The 21885-nt window shown below is 39.8% G+C and overlaps 1 protein-coding gene, 1 non-coding gene and 1 pseudogene across 2 annotated transcripts in view; 1 reads left to right on the forward strand and 2 right to left on the reverse strand.

Moving 5' to 3' along the window:
• The window catches only part of GNA14 (G protein subunit alpha 14), a 223480-nt gene that overhangs the window by 141538 nt on the left and 60057 nt on the right, over positions 1–21885 (reverse strand). The gene's annotated exons all lie outside the window — the stretch shown is intronic.
• LOC119473351 lies at positions 4830–4970 on the reverse strand. Its single transcript, XR_005202559.1, has one exon. It is a non-coding gene; the product is annotated as a U4 spliceosomal RNA (small nuclear RNA).
• On the forward strand, positions 21447–21837 carry LOC119473345 (annotated as a pseudogene).

The raw sequence follows: 21885 nt of genomic DNA on the forward strand, positions 1-21885 counted from the left end.
GCCTCTGAAAAAGTAATACAGACAATAAAGCATGATGAGGCTAAATATTTGGGTCTTCTCCATTGTTGGCTGGCTTTGTTTTTTCTCTTCCCTTTGAGGCTGATTTAAAGCCTGTTGCTCTCACCACTTTTACATAAACCAGAGGACCTATCTCTTACCTGTGACACCACAAATTTCTTATTACTGTTAAGAAATGCCTCTTGCTTCTTGATTCCCATCAATTAACTGTTCACAGTCCAACTGCTCAGAATGGAGTCCAGCTTCCCAGAGGCATCTCCTTGGAGCTCTATATCTTTGACAACCAGCGCTGCTCCTGGGACGGTTTTGGCTGGGAAGCAGCTCTTTGTGCTTGCCAAACATGGGGAAGCTCAGATAGTAAAGGTGTAAGTGAGATAAAGGGCTGGCGGAGCTGGAGACAAAGGACAGGGCATCCCTTCTGGGCCAGAAGACACACGAAAGAAGGGCCGGGGGTCTACATGCTGACATTTTGATGGGGGAGATGAAGAGCATGCGCTCCAGAAGAAGGGCACAGCTTACCACGGGGCATGCAGAAAAGAAAGTGCTTGTCACGGAGTGATGGCAAGCATGTACGTGCAAATCTGTGCAATCTGGTGTTAATGGAAGATTTTCTTTAGATCTGAGCTTGGTAAAGTGAAAGAAGTGGTTAGTCCAACAAAAACAATTTCCTTGGCCATTTCTTCCCTTCAGGCTTATTTAAAAAGAAAGCACCAGTTGAGAAACAACCTCATCTATGTGTGTTTCCCTCTCCAAATTACCTAATGAATAGTGCCACATGAACAAATGGTCCTTCCATCCCCTTTCTTTGGGGGCACAGTCACAGTTTAATAGGTGTTTTTTTTTTTTTTTTTTGAGATGGAGTTTCGCTCTTGTTACCCCAGGCTGGAGTGCAATGGTGCGATCTCGGCTCACCGCAACCTCCGCCTCCTGGGTTCAAGCAATTCTCCTGCCGCAGCCTCCCGAGTAGCTGGGACTACAGGCATGCACCACCATGCCCAGCTAATTTTTGTATTTTTAGTACAGACGGGGTTTCACCATGTTGACCAGGATGGTCTCGATCTCTTGACCTCGTGATCCACCCGTCTTGGCCTCCCAATAATAGGCTTACATTTTCATGCTCAGCGTTTAAACTGTTGAACTAAACCTACAGATAGAAAATACTTTGATCAGGTGGTGGCGAGTATACCCTTGTTATGCAACAAACGCTGTTGGCTTTAGACCAGAAGTTGATTCTCAAAACATTAGGTATGTAATCCTCACCTGTGGCTACCCATGAAAATTACCTAGAGGGCTTTTTAAAAATGATGTGATGCCAGGACTTGCCCCTAGAAATTTCCATGGTTATTCAATTATTCAGGATTGAGAATTACTGGCAAAGGGCTATAAATTTTTCACACTTTAGTTTTTTTTTTTTTTTAACTCTGTAAATTTAAGTAACAATGAGTCATACTATATTTAAGGAAAATATATAAGTTAAAGCTTATACTTAGGCAAAATCAATTACTTAATAGTTTAATTTTTTTTTCTTCCCAGTTTTTTTTTTTTTTTTTTTTTTTTCTGAGATGGGGTCTCACTCTGTCACCAAGGCTGGAGTACAGTGGCATGATCTCGGCTCACTGCAACCTCCACCTCCCAGGCTCAAGTGATCCCCTCACCTCAGCCTCCCAAGTAGCTGGGACCATAGGCGCACAACGCCATGCATGGCTAATTATGGTTTTTTTTTGTTTTGTTTTGGTTTTGGTTGTGTTTGTAGAGACGGGGTTTTCCCATGTTGCCCAAACTTGTCTTGAACTCCTGAATTCAAACAGTTTGCCCACCTTGGCCTCCCAAAATGCTGGGATGACAGGCATGAGTTACTGTGCCTAGCTTCCTCCCCAGTCATAAAGGGAGGATGTTTTAACTTTTCTCATCAATTTTATTCAGGATAACATCACCATACCCTGGTTCCAACAGCTACTCCAACAATGGATTCAACTAATTTCCTTTCTATCTTGAGTAGCCAAAGCACAAAACTTTGCAGAAAGACAATGCCTAAATGCCTCACCTTATGCCTTAATTGAGGAGTTACTAATTTTCTATTTTCCCCAATTTAAGAGAATGGTGGAAAAAATAAAGAGAGTCCTCTATGCTTTCACCCAAACAGAAGCCTTCTTAACTTGTTTGGAAAGAATAGGCCCATTCCTCCTAACTTCCTAGGCTTCACTTTTCTAGCTGACACCTAGGTAAATGAAAATGTAGACCACATAAGACCCTCTTCAGACAACTCTCTTGGCCATAATCATAATTCTCAAATGTTTGAACAGTCCCAGTGTTTTCAATACAAACACTAACTTAGAGCTTTTATATAGGGGATTGAATCAGGCCTCACAATTAAGGTGTCACCAGGTACCTATTAAAACGCATGACATTGTCCCCTCTAGACCCCTACAGCCTCTACAGGCTGAGCCAGGCAATGAGGATGGGGTATGGCTAAGTTTATCTATCATGCCTGGTTTTATCCATCCCATCCTGTGGGTCAAAATACCTTCCCAAGCCAGTCAAACTAATTTGTTCCCTCGAATGAACAAATCCATCTTTAGAGGCCAAATAAAGGATATCTTTTTTTAAAAAAAAAGTGAGAATCAGAAAAGCCACTATAAAATGCTATGCAAGTGATGTTAGTATTTCATAGTTTCATTGTTTTTATCCATTAACAGATGACTAGATAAGGACAATGTGGTATATACATATGATAGAATTTTATCCTGCCTTAAAAAGGAAGGAAATTCTCACAGATGCTACAGTATGGATGAACCTTGAAAATATCAGCTAAGTGAAATAAACCAGACGCAAAAGGGCCCCAACACTGTAAATGTACTTGATGCCACTGAATTATATACTTAAAAATGGCTAAGAGGGTACATTTTGTTATGTTAGTGCAAAACCTAGGAAGCTAGAAATTGATGACATTTCCTTCAGCTGACTAATTACTACATCAACACACAAAAACTCTGTTTCCTCTTTTCCTGGCTGTCTAGTTTCTACCAGTCAAACAGGGTCTTAAAAACAGTCTTTCTTTCTCAGGAAATCTCTCCTCTTCTGCTTTACTCCGCCTTCTCCCTTTCTGGGGATAAAGCCCAAACAATTTACCACTGATTTTATTTGAAGTGTCAAAGCCTAAAAGGAAAATCATAGGTTCACAACAGGGGATTAAGAAAATTCAGGAATCACTTCCACACAACTCAACAATGGATACTCAGATGGGTAGCATGAATGTCTTTGTACTACGGGCCTGAAGATATACTAGCCCTTCTCTGCTGTAAATTATATGAGTAGGCAAGGCATATAATCATCCGTGATTTAAATAAAGTTAGGAAGTAGTGTATGATCACGTTTGAGCAGAACACATCAGTGCTATTGGCTCAACAATGGAACCTGCTATGGAAAGTCTGGGGAGAAAGAAAGAATAGAGTCTGCATTGTCTTGACAGGGATGGAACAGCTAATGTAGATGAGGAATGAGGATTGAGAGCAAGGAGGGTATCTGAAGAACACTTACAGGGACAGAACCCCCCAAAATGATCAAGTATGGGGCAGGGAAGGGGCATGGAGGAGAGCCACTAAACTAGAGTAGGAGATTTATTCTAGAAGTAGAAAGTAACATGAAAAAGGGCGGCTGATCCAGTCATCTACGTGGTGAAGAGGAAGTGATTTCGATGATTGAAAAAGGGTCTACTCATATGTGGTAAAAGTCCCATGGGCTGATTACTGAATTTTGCTGGAAAATTTACAATATAAAAATTTAATACTTGTTTCATACTTGATTTAGCTTATATTTTCAACCTTCTTTATATTATAACCTAAAAGTTTGAACATGTAAGATCAAATAACTTTGTTTAAAAATTTGTTTTATTTTTTCAAAATGAAATTTCAATTTAGTCATCCTCTACCCTGATCCCTAGTATCTACTATGAAATGCTGGGTCCCAATTCAAGCCAACTCACCGTAAGTGGCCTTTTCCCGGAATAGATTATCTTCAAATCATGGGGCCTCCTAAAGGACTTAACTAGTTTACTCCAGCCCCAGCCAGCATTAGATCCCAATATCAGATTTCTCAATTTGTGGAAGCAAACATAGGTACCTGTTGTTAAATTTCCAGCAACTGCAGAGTCTGTATAAAACCAGTCTGGCATTTGTGTTGTTCACACAAATGCAGTGATTCAGTGGCAGGGGATTAAAGGCTCAAAACCCCTCACCATGCACTGCTGCACAGCAAATGTAAACCCAGAAGCTAAAATCAAATGAGAAAGAGATTCATTGAGCCAGGGAACACCATCGGCTCAACAATGGAACCTAAGGCAGACCCATTTTTCTCTTCAGAGCTCATGCTATATATTATCATTAGGAGGGATGTACTGAATCTTTTGCCTTAGGATCTGAATCTGTTTCCATGGTGACAAGAGAGTGGGTCTTTAAACTCCAGGACAAATGAATGAAGCATTCACTGAATCAGGCAATTTCTGGGTATTTTCAAAGCTTAGGAAAAGACAGATAATGGCTGTAAGTCTTGCCAAAGACTGATTTGTTTCACTTTTAAGTACAGAGGAGGTCAATGATGGAGAAATGTAAGAGAACTGCATTCCGAACCAATATTGACCCTAGATCAGGCATAAAATACGCCTGATCCTTCATGGGGCTTATTGTGTAAAATAAAATTATGTTGGCTTCACCTCAGACGGCACGAACACTGTAATCACCATGAATTCAAGCAGAACATAGCAATAGGAGAAACAGGGTGGTGGTTGTTTCTTTTCTTTTTTTTTTTAAATTCAGTCTCCATAGAGACTGTCAAAAATTGCCAATGCCGACTATATTTCAAGTCGTCATGGCGGGGTATTGGGAAAAGTTTTCAATTAGCAATAATCGCACCTCGGATAAACCTCATTGGCTACGATACTGCCACTGTGCAAAGCTGGTTGTTTCTTTTTAAAACAAGATTTTATTTTCCTATCAGTTCAATTGAAGTGTTGCTTTCTAAATACCAAGGACAGTTAATCTCACTTTTTCAAATAGTAACAATGAACTCATGAATCTAAGTGAATAACTTTTAAAGTCTAGAGTCTTTTTGTGGACTACCTATTAGACAACTTTCTATGGAGTGTAATTTGGGTTCTTGAGGCATTACATGTTTGTTTGTTAGAGTCTATCTAGAAGATCAGCACTACTTTTATAGGCTGTCTTGACTAAACTTGTCATAAGGTTGGATGGCAATGGATTAGGAAGTCTTGCCTGGTACCAACTTTTTAGCAAAAAGGTGTCAACTCCATCCCTCAGCTCATTTGATCTATTTTAACTTTAAAATATGGATCTTCCCTTAGTCAACAACAGAAAACTCTCACCAGGCAATATGCCTCAAAGTACCTGCCATCAGATCCTTATCAAATTCTCTTTGTGAGTCCACTGGTCATTATTGGAAGGACACAGTCCATCCCTTTCTCCACATTTGTGGTTCTCAATCCTGACCACACTTCTGACTCATCTAAAGAGCTTAAAATGGAAGTCTCCAGAGATTTTTATTCAATTGGTCTGGGGAAAAGTCCAGGCAGCACAATTAAAAAAAAAAAAAACACATTTTTAAGAGACAGGGGATCTCTCTGTCACCCAGGCTGGAGTGCAGTGTCAGGCCAGATAGTGCCACTTCACTCCAGCCTGGGTGACAAAGCAAGAATCTGTCTCAAAAAAAAAAGTTAAGATATTACAATTAAACCCTTCTTTGGCCACCTGCCCTGCTTCCAGTCCAGTCGCGTTCTTCCAGGACTCGTTCTATTCATTTACATACATATGTATTCACAGATATACTGGTGAATATTCACATATATGAAAACGCGAATACATTTCATTTCTCAAAATAACGTTAACATGTTTCCAACTATGCACATTTTAAAAAGGACTTTAAAAAAGCTTCCTTGGTGGTTCTGAGGCATGGCCCAGGATGAGAACCATTGATAGCGAGAGACCACCGGGATGGTTAGACCCAATGAGCTCACTTTTTAAAAGCATTTATTATATAAGTTATATATGAATACATTTCTTCTTATTTAAAAAGTTAAAATATTATGGCTGGTGGCTCATGACTGGAGGGCCCAGTCCTCCCTTTGGGAGGCAGAAGTGGGCAGATCACTTTAGATCAGGAGTTCAAGACCAGCCTAGCCAACATGGCAAAACCCTGTCTCTATTAAAAATAAAAATATCAGCTGGGTATGGTGGTGTATGCCTGTAATCCCAGCTGCTTAGGAGGCTGAGGCAGGAGAATCGATGGAACCCAAGAGGCAGAGATTGCAGTGAGCTGACATGGCACCACTGCACTCCATGCTGGGTGACGAAACAAGAAGCTGTCTCAAAAAAAAAAAAAAAAAAAAAAAAGCTCAGATATTACAATTAAATCCTTCTTTGGCCACGTGTCCTGCTTCCTGTCCGGTCACATATTTCCAGGACTCATTCTGTTCATTTACATACATATGTATTCACAGATATACTGGTGAATATATGAAAATACAAATATATTTCATTTTTTCAAAAGAATTTTAACATATTTCCTGCTATACATATTGTTCTGCTGCTGTTTTCGCTTAACAGTATGTGAAGCGCTTTCCATGCCCCAGCTCTCTATGTGTATACCATGTAGTAGTTGAAAGTATTTCTTCTAAATGAAAGCATTTCTTTTAAAATGCCATTCCTGTAAATCTCTGCTGTCCAGTATAGTAGCCAGCAGCTAAATGTGGTTATTGAGTATTTGAACGAGACTGTTATCAACTGAGATGTGCCAGAAGTGTGGAATACAGAGCAGATTTTGAAAACTTAACACTAGGGGGGAAAGAATGTAAAATGTCTCAATAACGTTTTTTATTGATTATATCTTGAGGCAGTAATATGTTTCATATGTTGGGTCAAATAAAATATAATATAAAAATCAATTTCACCTGTTTCTTTTTACCTTTTTATTTTTGAGACAGTCTCACTCTCTTGCCCAGGCTGGAGTGCAGTGGCGCAATCTCGGCTCACTGCAACATCTGCTTCCCCAGTTCAAGTGATTCTCATGTCTCAGCCTCCCAAGTAGTTGGGATTACAGGCATGCGCCACCATGCCTGGCTAATTTTTGCATTTTTAGTAGAGACAGGATTTCACCATGTTGGCCAGGCTGGCCTCAAACTCCCTGCCTCAAGTGATCTACCTGCCTTGGCCTCCCAAAGTGCTGGGATTAGAGGCAGGAGTCACTGCGCCCAGCTCTTTTTATCTTTTTAATGCAATGATTAGAAAATATGAAATTACTGATGTGGCTAACATTATATTTCTATTGAATGAGTCTGCTCCAAACAATGGGTATTTAAGCTACTTACAGTTTATCTGAAATTACAAGAAAAAAAGTGCCACAGAGCACATTACTATACATCAGTTGTTCTCAATGCGATGCTATTTGGCAAAGAAACACTCTGGCCACAACTTAGAGGGGTAACTGGCACTTACTAAATAGAGGGTTGCTGCTAAACATCTGGCAATGCACAGGACAGTCTCCCAAAACAAAGAACTGTCTGGCCCCAAGTATCAACAGTGCTGAGGCTGAGAAATCCAGTTAAGCATAAATACTTGTCCACATGTGGGAGTGCTCCTTTTCTTTCTTTTTTTTTTTTTTTCTTTTGAGACAGGGCCTCACTCTGTCACCAAGGCTGGAGCATGGTGGTGCGATGTCAGTTTACGGCAACCTTTGTCTCCCAGGTTCAAGCGATTTTTGATTTTCAGCCTCCTGAGTAGCTGAGATTACAGGCATGTGCCACCATGCCTGGCTAATTTTTGTATTTTTAGTAGAGACAGGGTCTCGCCATGTTGGTCAAGTGGGTCTCGAACCTCTGGCCTCAAGTGATTTGCTCACCTTGGCCTCTCAAAGTGCTGGGATTACAGGCATGAGCCACTGCACCCAGCCAGGAGTGCTTCTTAAAGGTAGATCGTAAGTCATGGAATTGCCTATGCTTTTGAAATGTTCATATGCAACACCAAACCGCCCTTCAGAGTGGATACGCCAGTGTCATCTCTGACCAACAGGACAAGAGAACATTCAAATTAATCCTTAAAGAACAAGTAAATAAATCCAGCTGGAAAATTTGAAGGGTTCCGAAATGTCCACTAAATGTTTTAAGTTCCTTACAACCACCACCAAGAATGACAATACAACTCAAAGTCTTGGAGTTTTAAGTAATATTTGGAAGTTTTAATCTACCCCCACCCTTTTATGAAATGTCTTTTGTGATCCCAGAACACAACTCACTTTGAGTGCTGGCATTGTTAATTTATAACTAACTGATTAGTCTATCTCTCTGCTTTTCAACAGTGGCCAAAATTAGAAGCTTGGGAGAGTGAACTTCAAGAGTCTCAAATCCTATGCTAATTAACAAATAACTATTATTGTATTTGCTGTTTACCCAGAACCCTAAAGCTCTGCCTATTTTCCCAAAAATACTGCCCTTGGAATAACCTTCATGTGTAGTAACTGATAACACAAGTCATGTGTCTGGGCCCAGTGTCTGTTCCCAAACACACTACATATTTATTAGCTAGAGATGATTCTCCCAAAAAAATCGGCAAGTGGAAATATATTATAAATCTAAATCTGTTATGCAAAGCTGGAAGTCAAGTTTATATAAAATGTGTTGCTCCCATATATTTACATTTTACCTAGTCTTTTTTAGGAGGCAAGATTATTGACCTTCTCCAATTTTCAACTTGCATATTTACAAAAATGCAAATTGTTGTTAACATGATTCATGTTCCAAGGTTTTTTAATGACATGCCAATATAAGATACTCTACAGCCATAAGCTCTTTAGGTAAATTCCAACCCTTATCGACCTCCTCTGCTGTGAACTTCCAATAAAGAACTGACTTTAACTATCATCCTGGAGTGAATCTGGATCCTGAATTCATTCTCTGTATGCATTATAGCAGGCAAAATGCGATAAGAGCTAGAAATAATTACATTTAATTCTAACTAATCAAAAGTTTTGTTTGTTTGTTTGTTTCTTAATATATGTTTTGTAGGGCAGTTTTCCAGAGTAAAAGTATTCCGGCCAGGCACGGTGGCTCATGTCTGTAATCCCAAAGCTTTGGGAAACAGAGGCGGGCGGATCACCTGAGGTCAGGAGTTCAAGACCAGCTTGGCCAACATGGCAAAATCCTGTCTCTACTAAAAACACAAAAATTGGCCAAGCATGGTGGTGTGCACCTGTAGTCCCAGCTACTCAGAAGCCTGAGGCAGGAGAATCAATTGAACCTGGGAAGCAGAGGTTTCAGTGAGCTAAGATCGTGACACTGCACTCCAGAGTAGGTGACAGAGCGAATCCATCTCCAAAGAAAAAGAATGCTAACTATTAAAAAACACCAGGTAAAAAGTATACAAGTTAGATCCAAATTTTGATTCAGAAATGCAAATTCAGACCTAGCAAATCTGTGGCATGGAATCGGCTGGTGGGGAGGGCAGAGCCCCTCACAACAGTTACCCTGAGGACGAAAGGCTGACTGGGCCTTCCTGGGTGCACAAGGTGGGGCAGGATGGTGAAGTCTCTGGGAATCTACAAATGGGCGCTCCCCGGGTTTGTCCTGCTCATCCACCACAGAGCTGAGGAGCAGGCTGCAGAGATGGGGCTGCCTCCAGCAAAACCCCTACAGCTGGCCTGTGGAGGGAGCAAAGATAAAATTAAGACAGCAAAGGTGCACTTCAGAAACCCTAATGGGATTTAATTTGGAAGGAAACTGTCATACCACTTGTGAGATCAGCAGGGGTCTCTGCTACTTAATATTTTCAGGCAGATCTCCAAATCAAACAAGTTTTTCAATGCCCAGGCAGAAAGATCTTTCTATTTAGCCCAGATTTCATGAGAAACCCAAGTCCTGTATGTGCCTTCTCTTATTCTGTTAAAGGACTCCAACACCCTAGATGCATTTTAAACCGAATATCCAGCCCCACAAGTCTCTTTTGCCTTTTTTTTAAATGGGATTGGGAAAAAAATGTTTCCTCCCCACAGAAGATGGGTTGAACTTACTCTTGTTATTAATATGTTTCAAGCATGCTTTTCCCTTGATTCTGGTTGTGACATGGTAACTAGCAAGGGGGCCAGGGGAATGCAGTCCCGTTAGCACAGCAGCGTAGGCAGAGAGATCATTGGCACTTGGCCCAACTTGGGAACTCAAGAAGGAAAACACACACAGCTGAATGTGCTGCAGCTGCTCCTCTCCAGTGCTGGAGGGGCCGGGACTGTCCTGCCCAACAGGTTTCCTGAGCACCTACTACATGTTGGCAACTATGAAATGGCGGTGAACAAGTTGGACACAATTCCTGCACTCCAAGAGCTTACAGAACGGTCAGGGGGAGACAACGCCACAGGAGACCTCTCGGAGTAGTGAGTGGTGCAGACAGGGGCTGACCTAGGGAGGAATTAAGGTGGAAGGAATGAAAGGCCCAGGCTAACTGGGGGCTTTAATTTCTCCCGTGTTCAATATTTCGAGGGCTGTGTCTGGCTGCCTAAAGTGAAAGAGAGCCATCTCTTCATGGGGGAGCGTAGAGGGGATATTTGTTTTTCTTTTCTTTTTCTTTTTCTTTTTTTTTTTTTGAGATGGAATTTTGCTCTTTCGCCCAGGCTGGAGTATAGTGGGGCGATTTTGGCTCACTGCAACCTCCACCTTTTAGTTTCAAGAGATTCTCCTGCCTCAGCTTCCCGAGTAGCTGGGATTAGGCATGTGCCACTAGACCCAGCTAATTTTTGTATTTTTAATAGAAGCAGGGTTTCACCATGTTGGCTAGGCTGGTATCGAACTCCTGACTTCATGAACTGCCCGCCTCAGCCTCCCAAAATGTTGGTATTACATGCGTGAGCCATTGTGTGAAAATCAGAGAGAGGAAAATGTCCATACATTTTAGGACCAAGAATTTTATTTCGATTATTTTTTGTCATTATTGTTTGCTTGGAGGAACTTGTTTATCTTTAGAGTTAACAAATACATATACACTGACTTAATTCTAACACCATTTCCCCCAATTTTAACAGCTTTGATGAAATATAATCAACATACTATAAAGTTTATTCATTTAATGTTTACCATTCAATGGTTTTTTAAGGATATTTACCTAGTTGTGCAATCATCACCACAATCTCATTTTAGAACATCTTATCATGTTCTAAAGAAAGAGACCCCAAAAGAAACTGTACCCATTAACAGTGTCTCCTCGCCCTCACCACTGCAGCCCAGGCAACAACTAATCTACTTTGTCTCTTTTTATTTACCTATTCTGGGCACTTCTTACGTGGAATCACATAATATATATTTTGTGTGTGTGACTGGCTTCCTTTATTCACATAATTTTTTGAGGTTCATTTATCCTGTAGTGTGCATCAGTACTTCATTTCTTTTTATTGCCAAATAATATTCTATTATGGCTATTCCACATTTTATTTTTTCATTAGATGATAGACATTTGGGTTGTTTCCACTTTTTTACACACATTCATGTACAAGTTTTGTGTGGATATATGTTTCAGTTCTTTTAGATATATACCTAGGAGTAAACTTGCTGGGTCATCTGATAGCTCCATGTTTAAACTTTTGTGAAATTACCAAAGTGTTTTCTAAAGTGAATGTATCATTCTACATTCCCACTGGAAATATCTGAGTCCCAAAATTTTAATGTTTCTGAAATAAGAGTACATTTATAATCTATGTGCATTTTTAATATAGCAAATTGCCCTTTTACATTCAATATAATAATAAGTTATTTACTGAAACCCAACTAAATGTTAGGCATACCTTACTTAATTCTCATTTACTCTGTAATAGAGGTATTGCCTTACTTTGTAGATGAGAAAACTGAGGTTCAGAAAATGGGCTGGAGTTGTGTAGCTACCACAACTGCATGGTCCTAGTAGTAGCATTTAAACCTGAGTCAGTTATCTGTCAAAATCAAATTTTCTTCCATACTTTTATGCTATTGCTCAAAGTTGAGCAAAGGATAATATGTTCCTCCTATGAGTTCATAATTTATAAGACAGATAAAGACATAAATATTTGAACACAAGTAAGGCTGAGATAAGTTTTCAATAAGAGGAATTTTCTAAGTACTGTGAGGGAGTGTAGATAAACTTTGACAAAGGAAATCTTGGAAGGTATCTTGGGATAAGTGGGATTTAAGAGGGTCTTATTTGGAAGGTATGAAAGAATATCTTCAATCAATGCTCCAAGACTATGCCATCCAATTTGGTGGCCGCTAACCACATGTGGCTGTTGAGCACTTGAAATGTGGCTAGCTTGATTTGGAAAGTACTGTAAATATGCATTGGATTTCAAAGACTATTAAAAAGGGAAGTGCTGTGAATACACTGGCATTTAAAGACATTATTTTTAAGAGTGTAAAATATCTCATTAATTTTTATATTGAGTATATGTTGACACTACTATTTTTCATATATTGGGTTAAATAGAAATATATTACTAAAATTAATGTCACCCAATTTTTTTTTTAACCAACTGGTTGCTTGTAGGAGAATCTGTGTTTTCACTTCAGCATATTTTACATTGTGTAAATGTTGGTATTCTAGAGATTTCAACTGAGGAGCAATTGAAAGAGAATGGTGGCTGAGACCAAGGGTTTGGAGCAAATCCTGAACAGTGTGAATAGAAAGGCACCCATGAAAACTTCCCAGGTTAAGCAGAAAAGTAATCTTGAAAATTACAAGTTTGTCTTTATTGACAGTGGATGATTTTTTTGGCCCGTGAGTCATAAGGAACTAAAGGAAGGGCAGTCACAGTGACAACAAAAGTGTTTCCCAACTAAAGAAGATCTAGGGAAAGAAACAGAGACCTAACTTATCAGGAGGAGGAATCATAAAATGCATCAATGAAAGTATGTAGACTGAGAAATAATATCCAAAAACTTATCCAGACAAATCTTCCATTCTTTCTTTTTCTTGGGTCAGTTCCATCTTTAGATATTTCTTTTTCTTCCTTTCTTTCATAAAATGAAAGGAAATATAAACATCATAGCTTTAGAGACTACAAAACAAGACACAAATTCCAAATTGGCCCCAAGAGGTATTTTAGAAGATAAGCTTTGTTTCAGTGTATAATAAACTGATATGCGACCTGTGATCCAGTTTTTTTAAAATATTTATGTCAGAATCACAATCTGCAATTAGAAACGAAAGTTAACTAGCAACAAATTAGTTTAAATTAGCCAAGGTAATCAATTATATCAAAGAAATTAAATATATTAAGCAATAATTAACCTAAACATCATCTAGTGCTTTGAAAATCTTGCAAAAACTTGGTGTCTGTGTGCCTCCTGGGGACTCTGGACATTTTTTAATGAGGTCAGGCCAGATCCAATTAGGATGCTCCTGAATGCTTTGGGGTTATAGTTTAATGAGTTATAGCAGTAATTTACTAAATGTTCCATTGGGGCTTCATGGAGATTACATTACAGGTAGATAGCACAGGTCTATAGAACTAGCTGATTCAGATTTGCAGAAATAAACTATAAATAATAAGCCAACAATACACTGTCGATGCTAAATACTTAGTGGTATTATCTCAGCTAAAATGAGATTATAGGTCACTTTAATACTCTGCTTCAAAGTTATTTTTATCAAACCTTGAATGCTTTCAAAGAATAATAAATTTTTCTGCATAAAAGACGTTGGGTTGCAGGAGAGGGAAGCATTAAAAGTAAAAATCTAGGTTTCAGGAAGGGTGCAGTGGCTTATGCCTGTAATCCTAGCACTCTGGGAAGCAGAGGCAGGCAATCACCTGAGGTCAGGAGTTTGAAGCCAGCCTGGACAACATAACAAAACCCCATCTCTACTAAAAACACAAAAATTAGCTGGATGTGGTGGCCGGCACCTGTAATCCCAGCTACTCAGGAGGCTGAGGCAGAAGAATGGCTTGAATCTGGGAGGCAGATGTTGCAGTGAGCTGAGATCGCACCACCGCACTCCAGCCTGGGTGACAGAGTGAGACTCCATGAAAGAAAAAAAAAGAGGAAAGAAAAGGAAAAAGGAAAGGAAAAGAAACGAAAGGAAAGGAAGAGAAAAAATAAAACAAAGAAAACAAAACAAAACATTATCTAGGTTTCAGCTTCCACTGATCTGTGCTCAAGGGATAAGCCGGCTCAGCTTCTCCAGGGCATCTGCAGGCTCCATGGTGGTGTGATAGTGGAAGGAGGGAAGGCGAAGGTTGAGAAGTACAATGAGGGGAAATCTTGCACCAAAATCTCTAACCATGGAATAGGAGACTAGAAATGGGTCAAGAGCCATCACAAAGTTCAAAGACAGTGGCTAAATGCAATTAGACTTTTGTACTGCCTAAGCACTATCCTTTGTTTTTCTAACTTCTGTTTTTCTGTGGTTAATAGACCAGAAGTTGGGGGAAGCTTTAGTGTTGGCATGTGACAAACTCCACGTTAAAGAGGGTCAGGAGGGAAGGCAGCATATAAGCAGCTTAGAAAAAGAGTAACCATTGTACTATTCATATGTATCTACAAATATCTATGTATCTCTATGCATCCCATAACCTCATGTTGTAAACTTCAAATATCCACAACAAAATTTATGTTTAAAAGAAGATATTGATACCATGCCATGCACCTGTAATTCCAGTATTTTGGGAGACTGAGGCAAATGGATCACTTCAGGCCAGGAATTCAAGACCAGCCTGGGCAACATAGCAAGAGTCCATCTCTAAAATTAAAATTAAGCAAAAAAGAGAGAGGACCTGAAGGAAACAGAGTGAGGCAAGCTGCCACTGAATATAAGCAAGAGCATGACATTGAAACCAGTCTCAGCAAGTGGACAGTCAAGCTGCACCTCAATGGTATTTAAAGTATGAAGAAAAAGGCAAAGTAAGGTCTGGAGAGATCATTCCTTTCAGTAATTTACTTCCAAATTAAAGAAGTTGTTTGGTAATTTCAAATGCAATGAAGGTTTGTTTTTCCTGCCTTCCCAGATTGCCATGGGTCTGGAGAGGTGATTAAATACAGGCAGTGGTTTGCAGCTAATGATGACTAAAGGAATAAAACAGTATTTCTACAACTTGAAATTCATGTATTATATAGTGTTTCTCCCTGCATTTTAAATGTGTAGGAATATGAAGATTAATGTAAATACATTTCTTTTTCCACTTTAAAATGGGTGGAAACAAGGATTCTCATCAATTGACATGGTCAGAAATATTCGTTCATCTTTGAGAGTCTCATTAGGTAAAATTAACGATAGCCATCACATCAGGCAAACTCTGGAATCTCAGTAGCTTAATATAATATGTTTCTTGTTTATTTGCAGTCAGTCTCATGCAGGCAGGCAACCTTCCTCCATGCTGCAGCTATGCTATCTGTGACATGTGGCCCCCAACATTGGTACAACAAAATAAGAGAAACAGGGGAGTCTTACGTGCCTTGTCCCAGATGGGACTCTGTCCTTGGAGTCACATGGCTCTAAAATAAGTGCAAGGGAGGTGGGAAAACTTGGTGAGTGCTAACAGCTGCCTCTCACCCAACTTTCTATAGAAGAGTAAATCAGCCAGATATACACCTTGTAGGGGGGAAGTAAATAAGGTTTCCAAGGAAAGCTTTCTAGAGGATAGTTTGAAATCGCTAAGCATAGCTGGAGACACAGATAATGATTACACACTTCATATCCTTACTCAATGTCCAGGGTTGGGGCTTTGGCCCAGACAAGGAGCAGAAGGTAGCTGCTATGGCCCCATTTGACTTCAAATGTGGCTAGAATACAAGCTTCTCAACTTCAACTCCAATGTCATGAAAACTAGACACTATTAGCCGGGCATGATGGCACATGCCTGTAATTCCAGCTATTCAGGAGGCTGAGGCAAGAGAATTGCTTGAGCCCAGAGGCAGAGGCTGCAGAGAACCAAGATCGCACCATTGTGCTCCAGCCTGGGAAACAAGAGTGAAACTCCATCTGAAAGAAAAGAAAAGAAAAGAAAAGAAAAGAAAAGAAAAGAAAAGAAAAGAAAAGAAAAGAAAAGNGAAAAGAAGAAAGAAAGAAAAGAAAGAAAGAAAGAGAGAAGGAAGGAAGGAAGGAAGGAAGGAAGGAAGGAAGGAAGGAAGGAAGGAAAAGAAAAGAAAAGAAGGAAGGAAGGAAGGAAGGAAGGGAAGGAAGGAAAGAAAAGGAAAGAAAGGAAGAAAGAAAAGAAAGAAAAGAAAGAAAAGAAAGAAAGAAAGAAAGAAAGAAAGCAAGGAAGGAAGGAAAAGAAAGAAAGAAGGAAGGAAGGAAGGAAGGAAGGAAGGAAGGAAAGAAGGAAAGAGAAAGAAAGAAAGAAAAAGAAGAGAGAGAGAGAGAAGGAAAGAAAGAAGGAAAGAAGGAAAGAAAGAAAGAAAGAAAACTAGACATTACTTTCTTCTAGATTGAAAGCCTCTTATTGAAATACCAAATTTGCCTAAACTTTCCACAAGAAAAAATTTACTTTCAGGTCTTACTTGATGGTAAATATTTATTAACACTTGTAAATTAAAAATTACTTGAAGACATTTAAAAACTACTGATACCTGTCTCCTATTTCAGGCCAATTGAGTTTTAATGTCTAAAGACAGGCCCAAACAATGATTTTGTTTTTAAACAAGCTGGGTAAAGGCAGTTAAAGTTGAGAAGTTCTATTTTAGAAGTAAAATCATCTCATCTCCGAGAAATTACCATTTTCTATTGATTTTAAGTCTGAAAAGCTTTAAAAAGTATTAGTACCTAATTGTGTATGCCTATGTAACAAACCTGCATGTTCTGCACACGTACCCCAGAACTTAAAGTCCAATTTAAAAAAAAATATTAATGCCTAGATCCACCTCAGATATTCTGATTTAATTGATTGTGTTGTGGGGGGGCTGGACTTGGGGATAAAATTCTTCACGTGATTTTAATGAGAAGCCAAGTATAAGAACGGCCATTTTGTGTCAACGCAGCCATCCCTAAACCCCCTCACCAGATCAGAGGTGGCATGACCAAAATGGAGTTGAGGGGGAAAGGGGGTAGAATAGGCACCGTTGGTGCTGTCCATGGTGCTGAAATGTTGCTGTAATGAGTTTTTATTAGCAACCATGGTAAGCATTTATTATTGTTTAAAATACTAAAATAGAAAATATTCTACTGTTGCATATTTTTTAATTGAGAGACATAAATCTGCTAATCATAGAACTATATTCCTATGGATTTCAGTTCAATATCATGGCTTTTTAAGGAAGAGAGGTTGAGGGATATGGTGAGGGAGGGTCGGGGAGAAGAGAAAGATGTTGAAAGAAGGTGATTTGCTGTTTATCCAGACATAGGGCAAAAATAAAGATAGTTGTGATGTGTGCTCTTGGTAAATTCACATATTTTTATTTTTAGCAGATGAGAGGGTACTGAATACTGAATATTTTTAAAGTTTAAATTACCACAATTTTTAAAAACATCTAAATTTTTACATTTCATCTAAACCTCCAAGGTATAATATTTATAGTTTTATTTTTCTGCCTAACAAGGTGGAGTGACTTTTTTTTTGAGAAAGTCTATTTTGAGAGTAACATCTTCATCTTATGCTATATAACAATACTACCACTGAAGAGTTTCAGTTTGTGCATTTGTGTAGCTTTATAAAAAAAATGGGTAAACATGGTAATAACTCTCATGATTAAATATGTCCAAGAGGTTAATGTTTCCAACCTTTCCCTCCACATTCCTTACATCATTACCACAATTAAGTTGCTGCGTCAGTAATTTATTTACTGAAAACCTATGCTCATTTCCTCAGTTTTTTACAGAGATGCTCTATGTTCCATCCAGCAATGACTTGGTAACAAAGAGTTTAAAAAGTTAAAAAAAAAAAAAAAAGAATGTCATACACCTTTCCCAATTTATGATGACTGTTCTCAGAAACAGAGCAAATGTTTTCCAGGGTAAATGACATTATGAAAATATGAGCCTGATATGCTAACCTGAAAATGTCAAATATTTGAATACCATGTTATCAGCAAATACCTCAGAAATTTATGCCTGTTCCTTGCTAACCTCTAGCATTTTCCTTGAGGTAGTAGTATGGGCACGCACAGAAATCTAATAAATCACACAGAAAACAGTTTGTAGCAGTTATACTCCTATTTTCTGCAAGCAATTGAAAATTAAGGGCTTTAGGCTAGACACCAGAGGTGCTTGCTAATATGCAGCTCCACAGGCTGTTTGAAGAGTTAGTGGGGAAAAAATGTCTCTCATCTTAAATTAAAATTACTCAAGAACTCATTTTACTTATAACGAATGAGCTTGGACACCTGAATTTACTGCTTTGGGGAAAAAGAGAGTAAGTTACTGCCCCATACTTTCTTAAACACTGTGAATTCCAAAGAAAGAATTCCAGATAAATCCTATGTTCCCCTAAATGAAAGTTCAGAACTTTACCAATTTGATTAGTATAACAGTAAAATAGAGTTCAGTTCTCAGACCTTGCTTTATCCTTCATCTATCTAGATATTTATCAAGTAGGTCTCATAAACTCAAGTTTTAGTGGGTTCAGGTCAAGATGCTTCAAAAACAAGCATGTCTGATCATCCTACAAGGGTGGGGCAACCCTCCCTCCAGGACTGTCATCAGTGAGACATGACTTCCATCCGCCAAAGAGGCTTTCGAGAGCCAGTTTACCATCAACACATGGAGAATCATTTTAGGATAGCCTCCTTAAACGTCTGATATTCAGAACCTTCCTATTTACCGACCACTTTCAATGAGGGCTCTGTAGAATCGAGAAGCAGGAAGACAGGAGTTGCAGGTGGTACTTTGGAATCGTTCTTCCCATCAAATGGCCTCAAAACCTGTTCTCCAAGGAGTCATTTTTTTATGGAAGTGAACAAAGAAATCCCAGATACTCAGGAGGCTGAAGCAAGAGAACTGCTTGAACCAGGGAATCAGAGGTTGCCATGAAGGGAGACCATGCCACTGTGCTCCAGCCTGGAGACAGAGTGAGACTCCATCTCAAATTAAAAAAAAAAAAAAGAGAGAGAGAGAGAGAGAGAGAGAAAGAAATCATAAATACTCCTTTCTCACCATTTAACAGTATTACTTTAGCATGAAGATACTCATCATCAGAACCCACAGACAATAGGTCAAGTGTTGCAGAGTGAAGCGATAAATGATCATTGCAACAAGATTAAGTCTTGGCTGGGCGCAGTGGCTCACGCCTGTAATCCCAGCACTTTGCGGGGCTGAGGCAGGCAGATCATGAGGTCAAGAGATGGAGACTATCCTAGCCAACATGGTGAAACTCCATCTCTACTAAAAAAAAAAAAATACAAAAATTAGCTGGGCATGCTGGCATGCATCTGTGGTTGGGAGGCTGAGGCAGAATAGCCTTAACCCAGGAGGTGGAGGTTGCAGTGAGATCGTGCCCTTGCATTCCAGCCTGGCGACAGCATGAGACTCTGTCTCAAACAAACAAACAAAAAAGATTAAGTCTTGCTTGGCTTTTATCTGAGGATCACTGGGCCTGCCCTGCCTCAGTAGCCCTGTGACTTCAGTCTCTCACACAACTCTAGAAAACTCTTTTACATCTAAGGCCAATGATAGTTTTATATTGCTTGAAAAAACTTGTTTAGAGCTTGCTTGATATTGTGCTTCCAATATGAGTCAACTACTGGAACAGATACAATGGTGAAAAATATCAATCTGGAACTTGAAAAGGACATGTTTAATCATGGGTTGCTACAACCTTGAGATATAGGTGAGCATCATATGTCTTAAAACACATAAAATTTTAAAAATTGGATGAAGATAAAGAAATACTTTCATGCAAATCTTTTCATAGCCTCAGTTTAAAGACTGTTCTTGCAATGTTTATCCCACTCAAAACCTTATCCTCATATTTCCCATATTGTAGTTTATTTAAAACCTCATTTCTACACAAATTTTGTCCCTTCGAAGAGGTGGGCTTCAAATAGAAAGAGGATTCATTACCGTAAAAGGGAATGAACCAGTTGGGTAAGGGGCAGAGACAGTAAGTGCACTTAGAATACTGACACCCAGTCTTCATTAATGATAAGATCTTCTACTTGGTGGGCATCCAAAACACAGACCTGTGGGCCTAACGCTGTGGCCCTTATCTCGGACTATAGAGTGACGCTGGCTATGAGGTCTGGGCAACTGCCGGGCCACTGCCTCCACCCTATTTTCCAGGCCAGTTAGCCCTGGGAGGCTGGCAGTAAGCTTCCCAAGATGGTATGAGGATGTCTCTACCCAGGATCTCTGAGATGTAGGGCACCAGTCCCACCCTATGTCAAGCCTATAAAGTTGAAATACTGGTGCATGTGACTGGCCCTCAGGCACTGGGAACAAATAAGGGTCTTCACTCTAAGGCTGGGCACAACTGAAAGCGAAGGAGCAGAGCAGGTGGAGTTGACGATTGTCTTCAGATGAGAAGACGTTGCCAACAAACACCTCAACTATTCTCCTACACCCACAGGCTACTGGGAATAGATGCTCACTGTGGGGCGGCGGTGGGTGTGTGTAGGGAAGGGGTTGCCTCAGGTGCCCCAAGTCCTGCCCTTCATCAACAAGAGACAAAGGTTTGGAACCAGAGACTAGCTGCTTGTCCGAGCTGATACTGGTTCCAGTTTCATGATCAGTCAATGACCTTGAGGCAGATTCTTTTAATTTCCCCAAAATCCTGTTTCTCCAGTTTTAGAAAGTGATGCCAACTTTGCAAATTCAAAGGAAATCTTGATGTCTGCAAGTCCCTGGCCTTGAGCTTTTCAAAGACCGTATCCTCGTCCTTTGGTCATTTACAGTTACTTTCCCTAGCCATGCCAATGAGACTCTACGTTTTCCCCCAGATAGACATTTCCATGACAGTCTCACCAAGATGCAAAAATAGTCTCGATTTTATGTTTCCCTTAAGTCTGCTGACTCATTTATTTAAGTCAATGAAAGTCCTAACTTGTTCAGTTGTGACGTGCTTGGACAGAAATTACTTATAAGAGTGATGATTTTGCACTTTCCAGTGATGCCCCTTCCTAGGTGATTCATTTCTATCCTTCTCCACATTCCTCTTGGGGGCACACTGGAATCTCATCATTTATTCATTCAAAATCTATTAAGCACCTATTATGAACCAGGAATTTGGGGATCTTTGCCTTCTTCTGGCAATTTTTAGGTGGGTTGGAAATATTCTGGACCCACTTGTGACTTCCTTCCATTCTCATTTAATATATAGCCCATAGCTAGGGTGACTCTATGTCCTGGTTTGCCTGAAACAGTCCTAGTTTGTGCCTGCTATGCAAGCATAGCTCTCAATCATGCCCACTTGGGTCACAGACCATGCTGGGTTGCCACTGGCACTATAATGCCAGCCCCTTAGGTCTCTGCAAGGCCAGATGATGCTCCAGAATGGGAGATAAGTTGATTTGGGAGCAGATTGGATCCAGCTTCATTCAACATTACTAGTAGTTATCTGATAAAGATAGAACCCAATTATCTAGGTGCAATTTAAATTGACCTGTCATGCCTTACATGGGAAGGAAGACAGTTCCAGGGGGAAGTTTCCATTGTGGGGAAGTTATCTAGTCTTCTGTTCCAGAAAATCCAGCACAACATCACAGGCACAGGACTATCAACCCACGCCAGATAGCTGCACCATCAGCATGGCTGTGGGTCAGCTTAAGGTGGAAAAACAAGATTCCATCATTGGTTCCACCAGATGGTCCTATTAAAAAATATCAGTGAATCTTGGGTTTGCACCAATGACATGTTCAGCCTCTCCCTGCTTAACTTCGGCTGACCTCCTGTCAGCCAGGCACTCACACTGTTTCCTCATCACTCCTCTTCC

This window comes from Cebus imitator, unplaced genomic scaffold (assembly GCF_001604975.1).
Source record: "Cebus imitator isolate Cc_AM_T3 unplaced genomic scaffold, Cebus_imitator-1.0 Scaffold150, whole genome shotgun sequence".
Classification (NCBI taxonomy): domain Eukaryota; kingdom Metazoa; phylum Chordata; class Mammalia; order Primates; family Cebidae; genus Cebus; species Cebus imitator.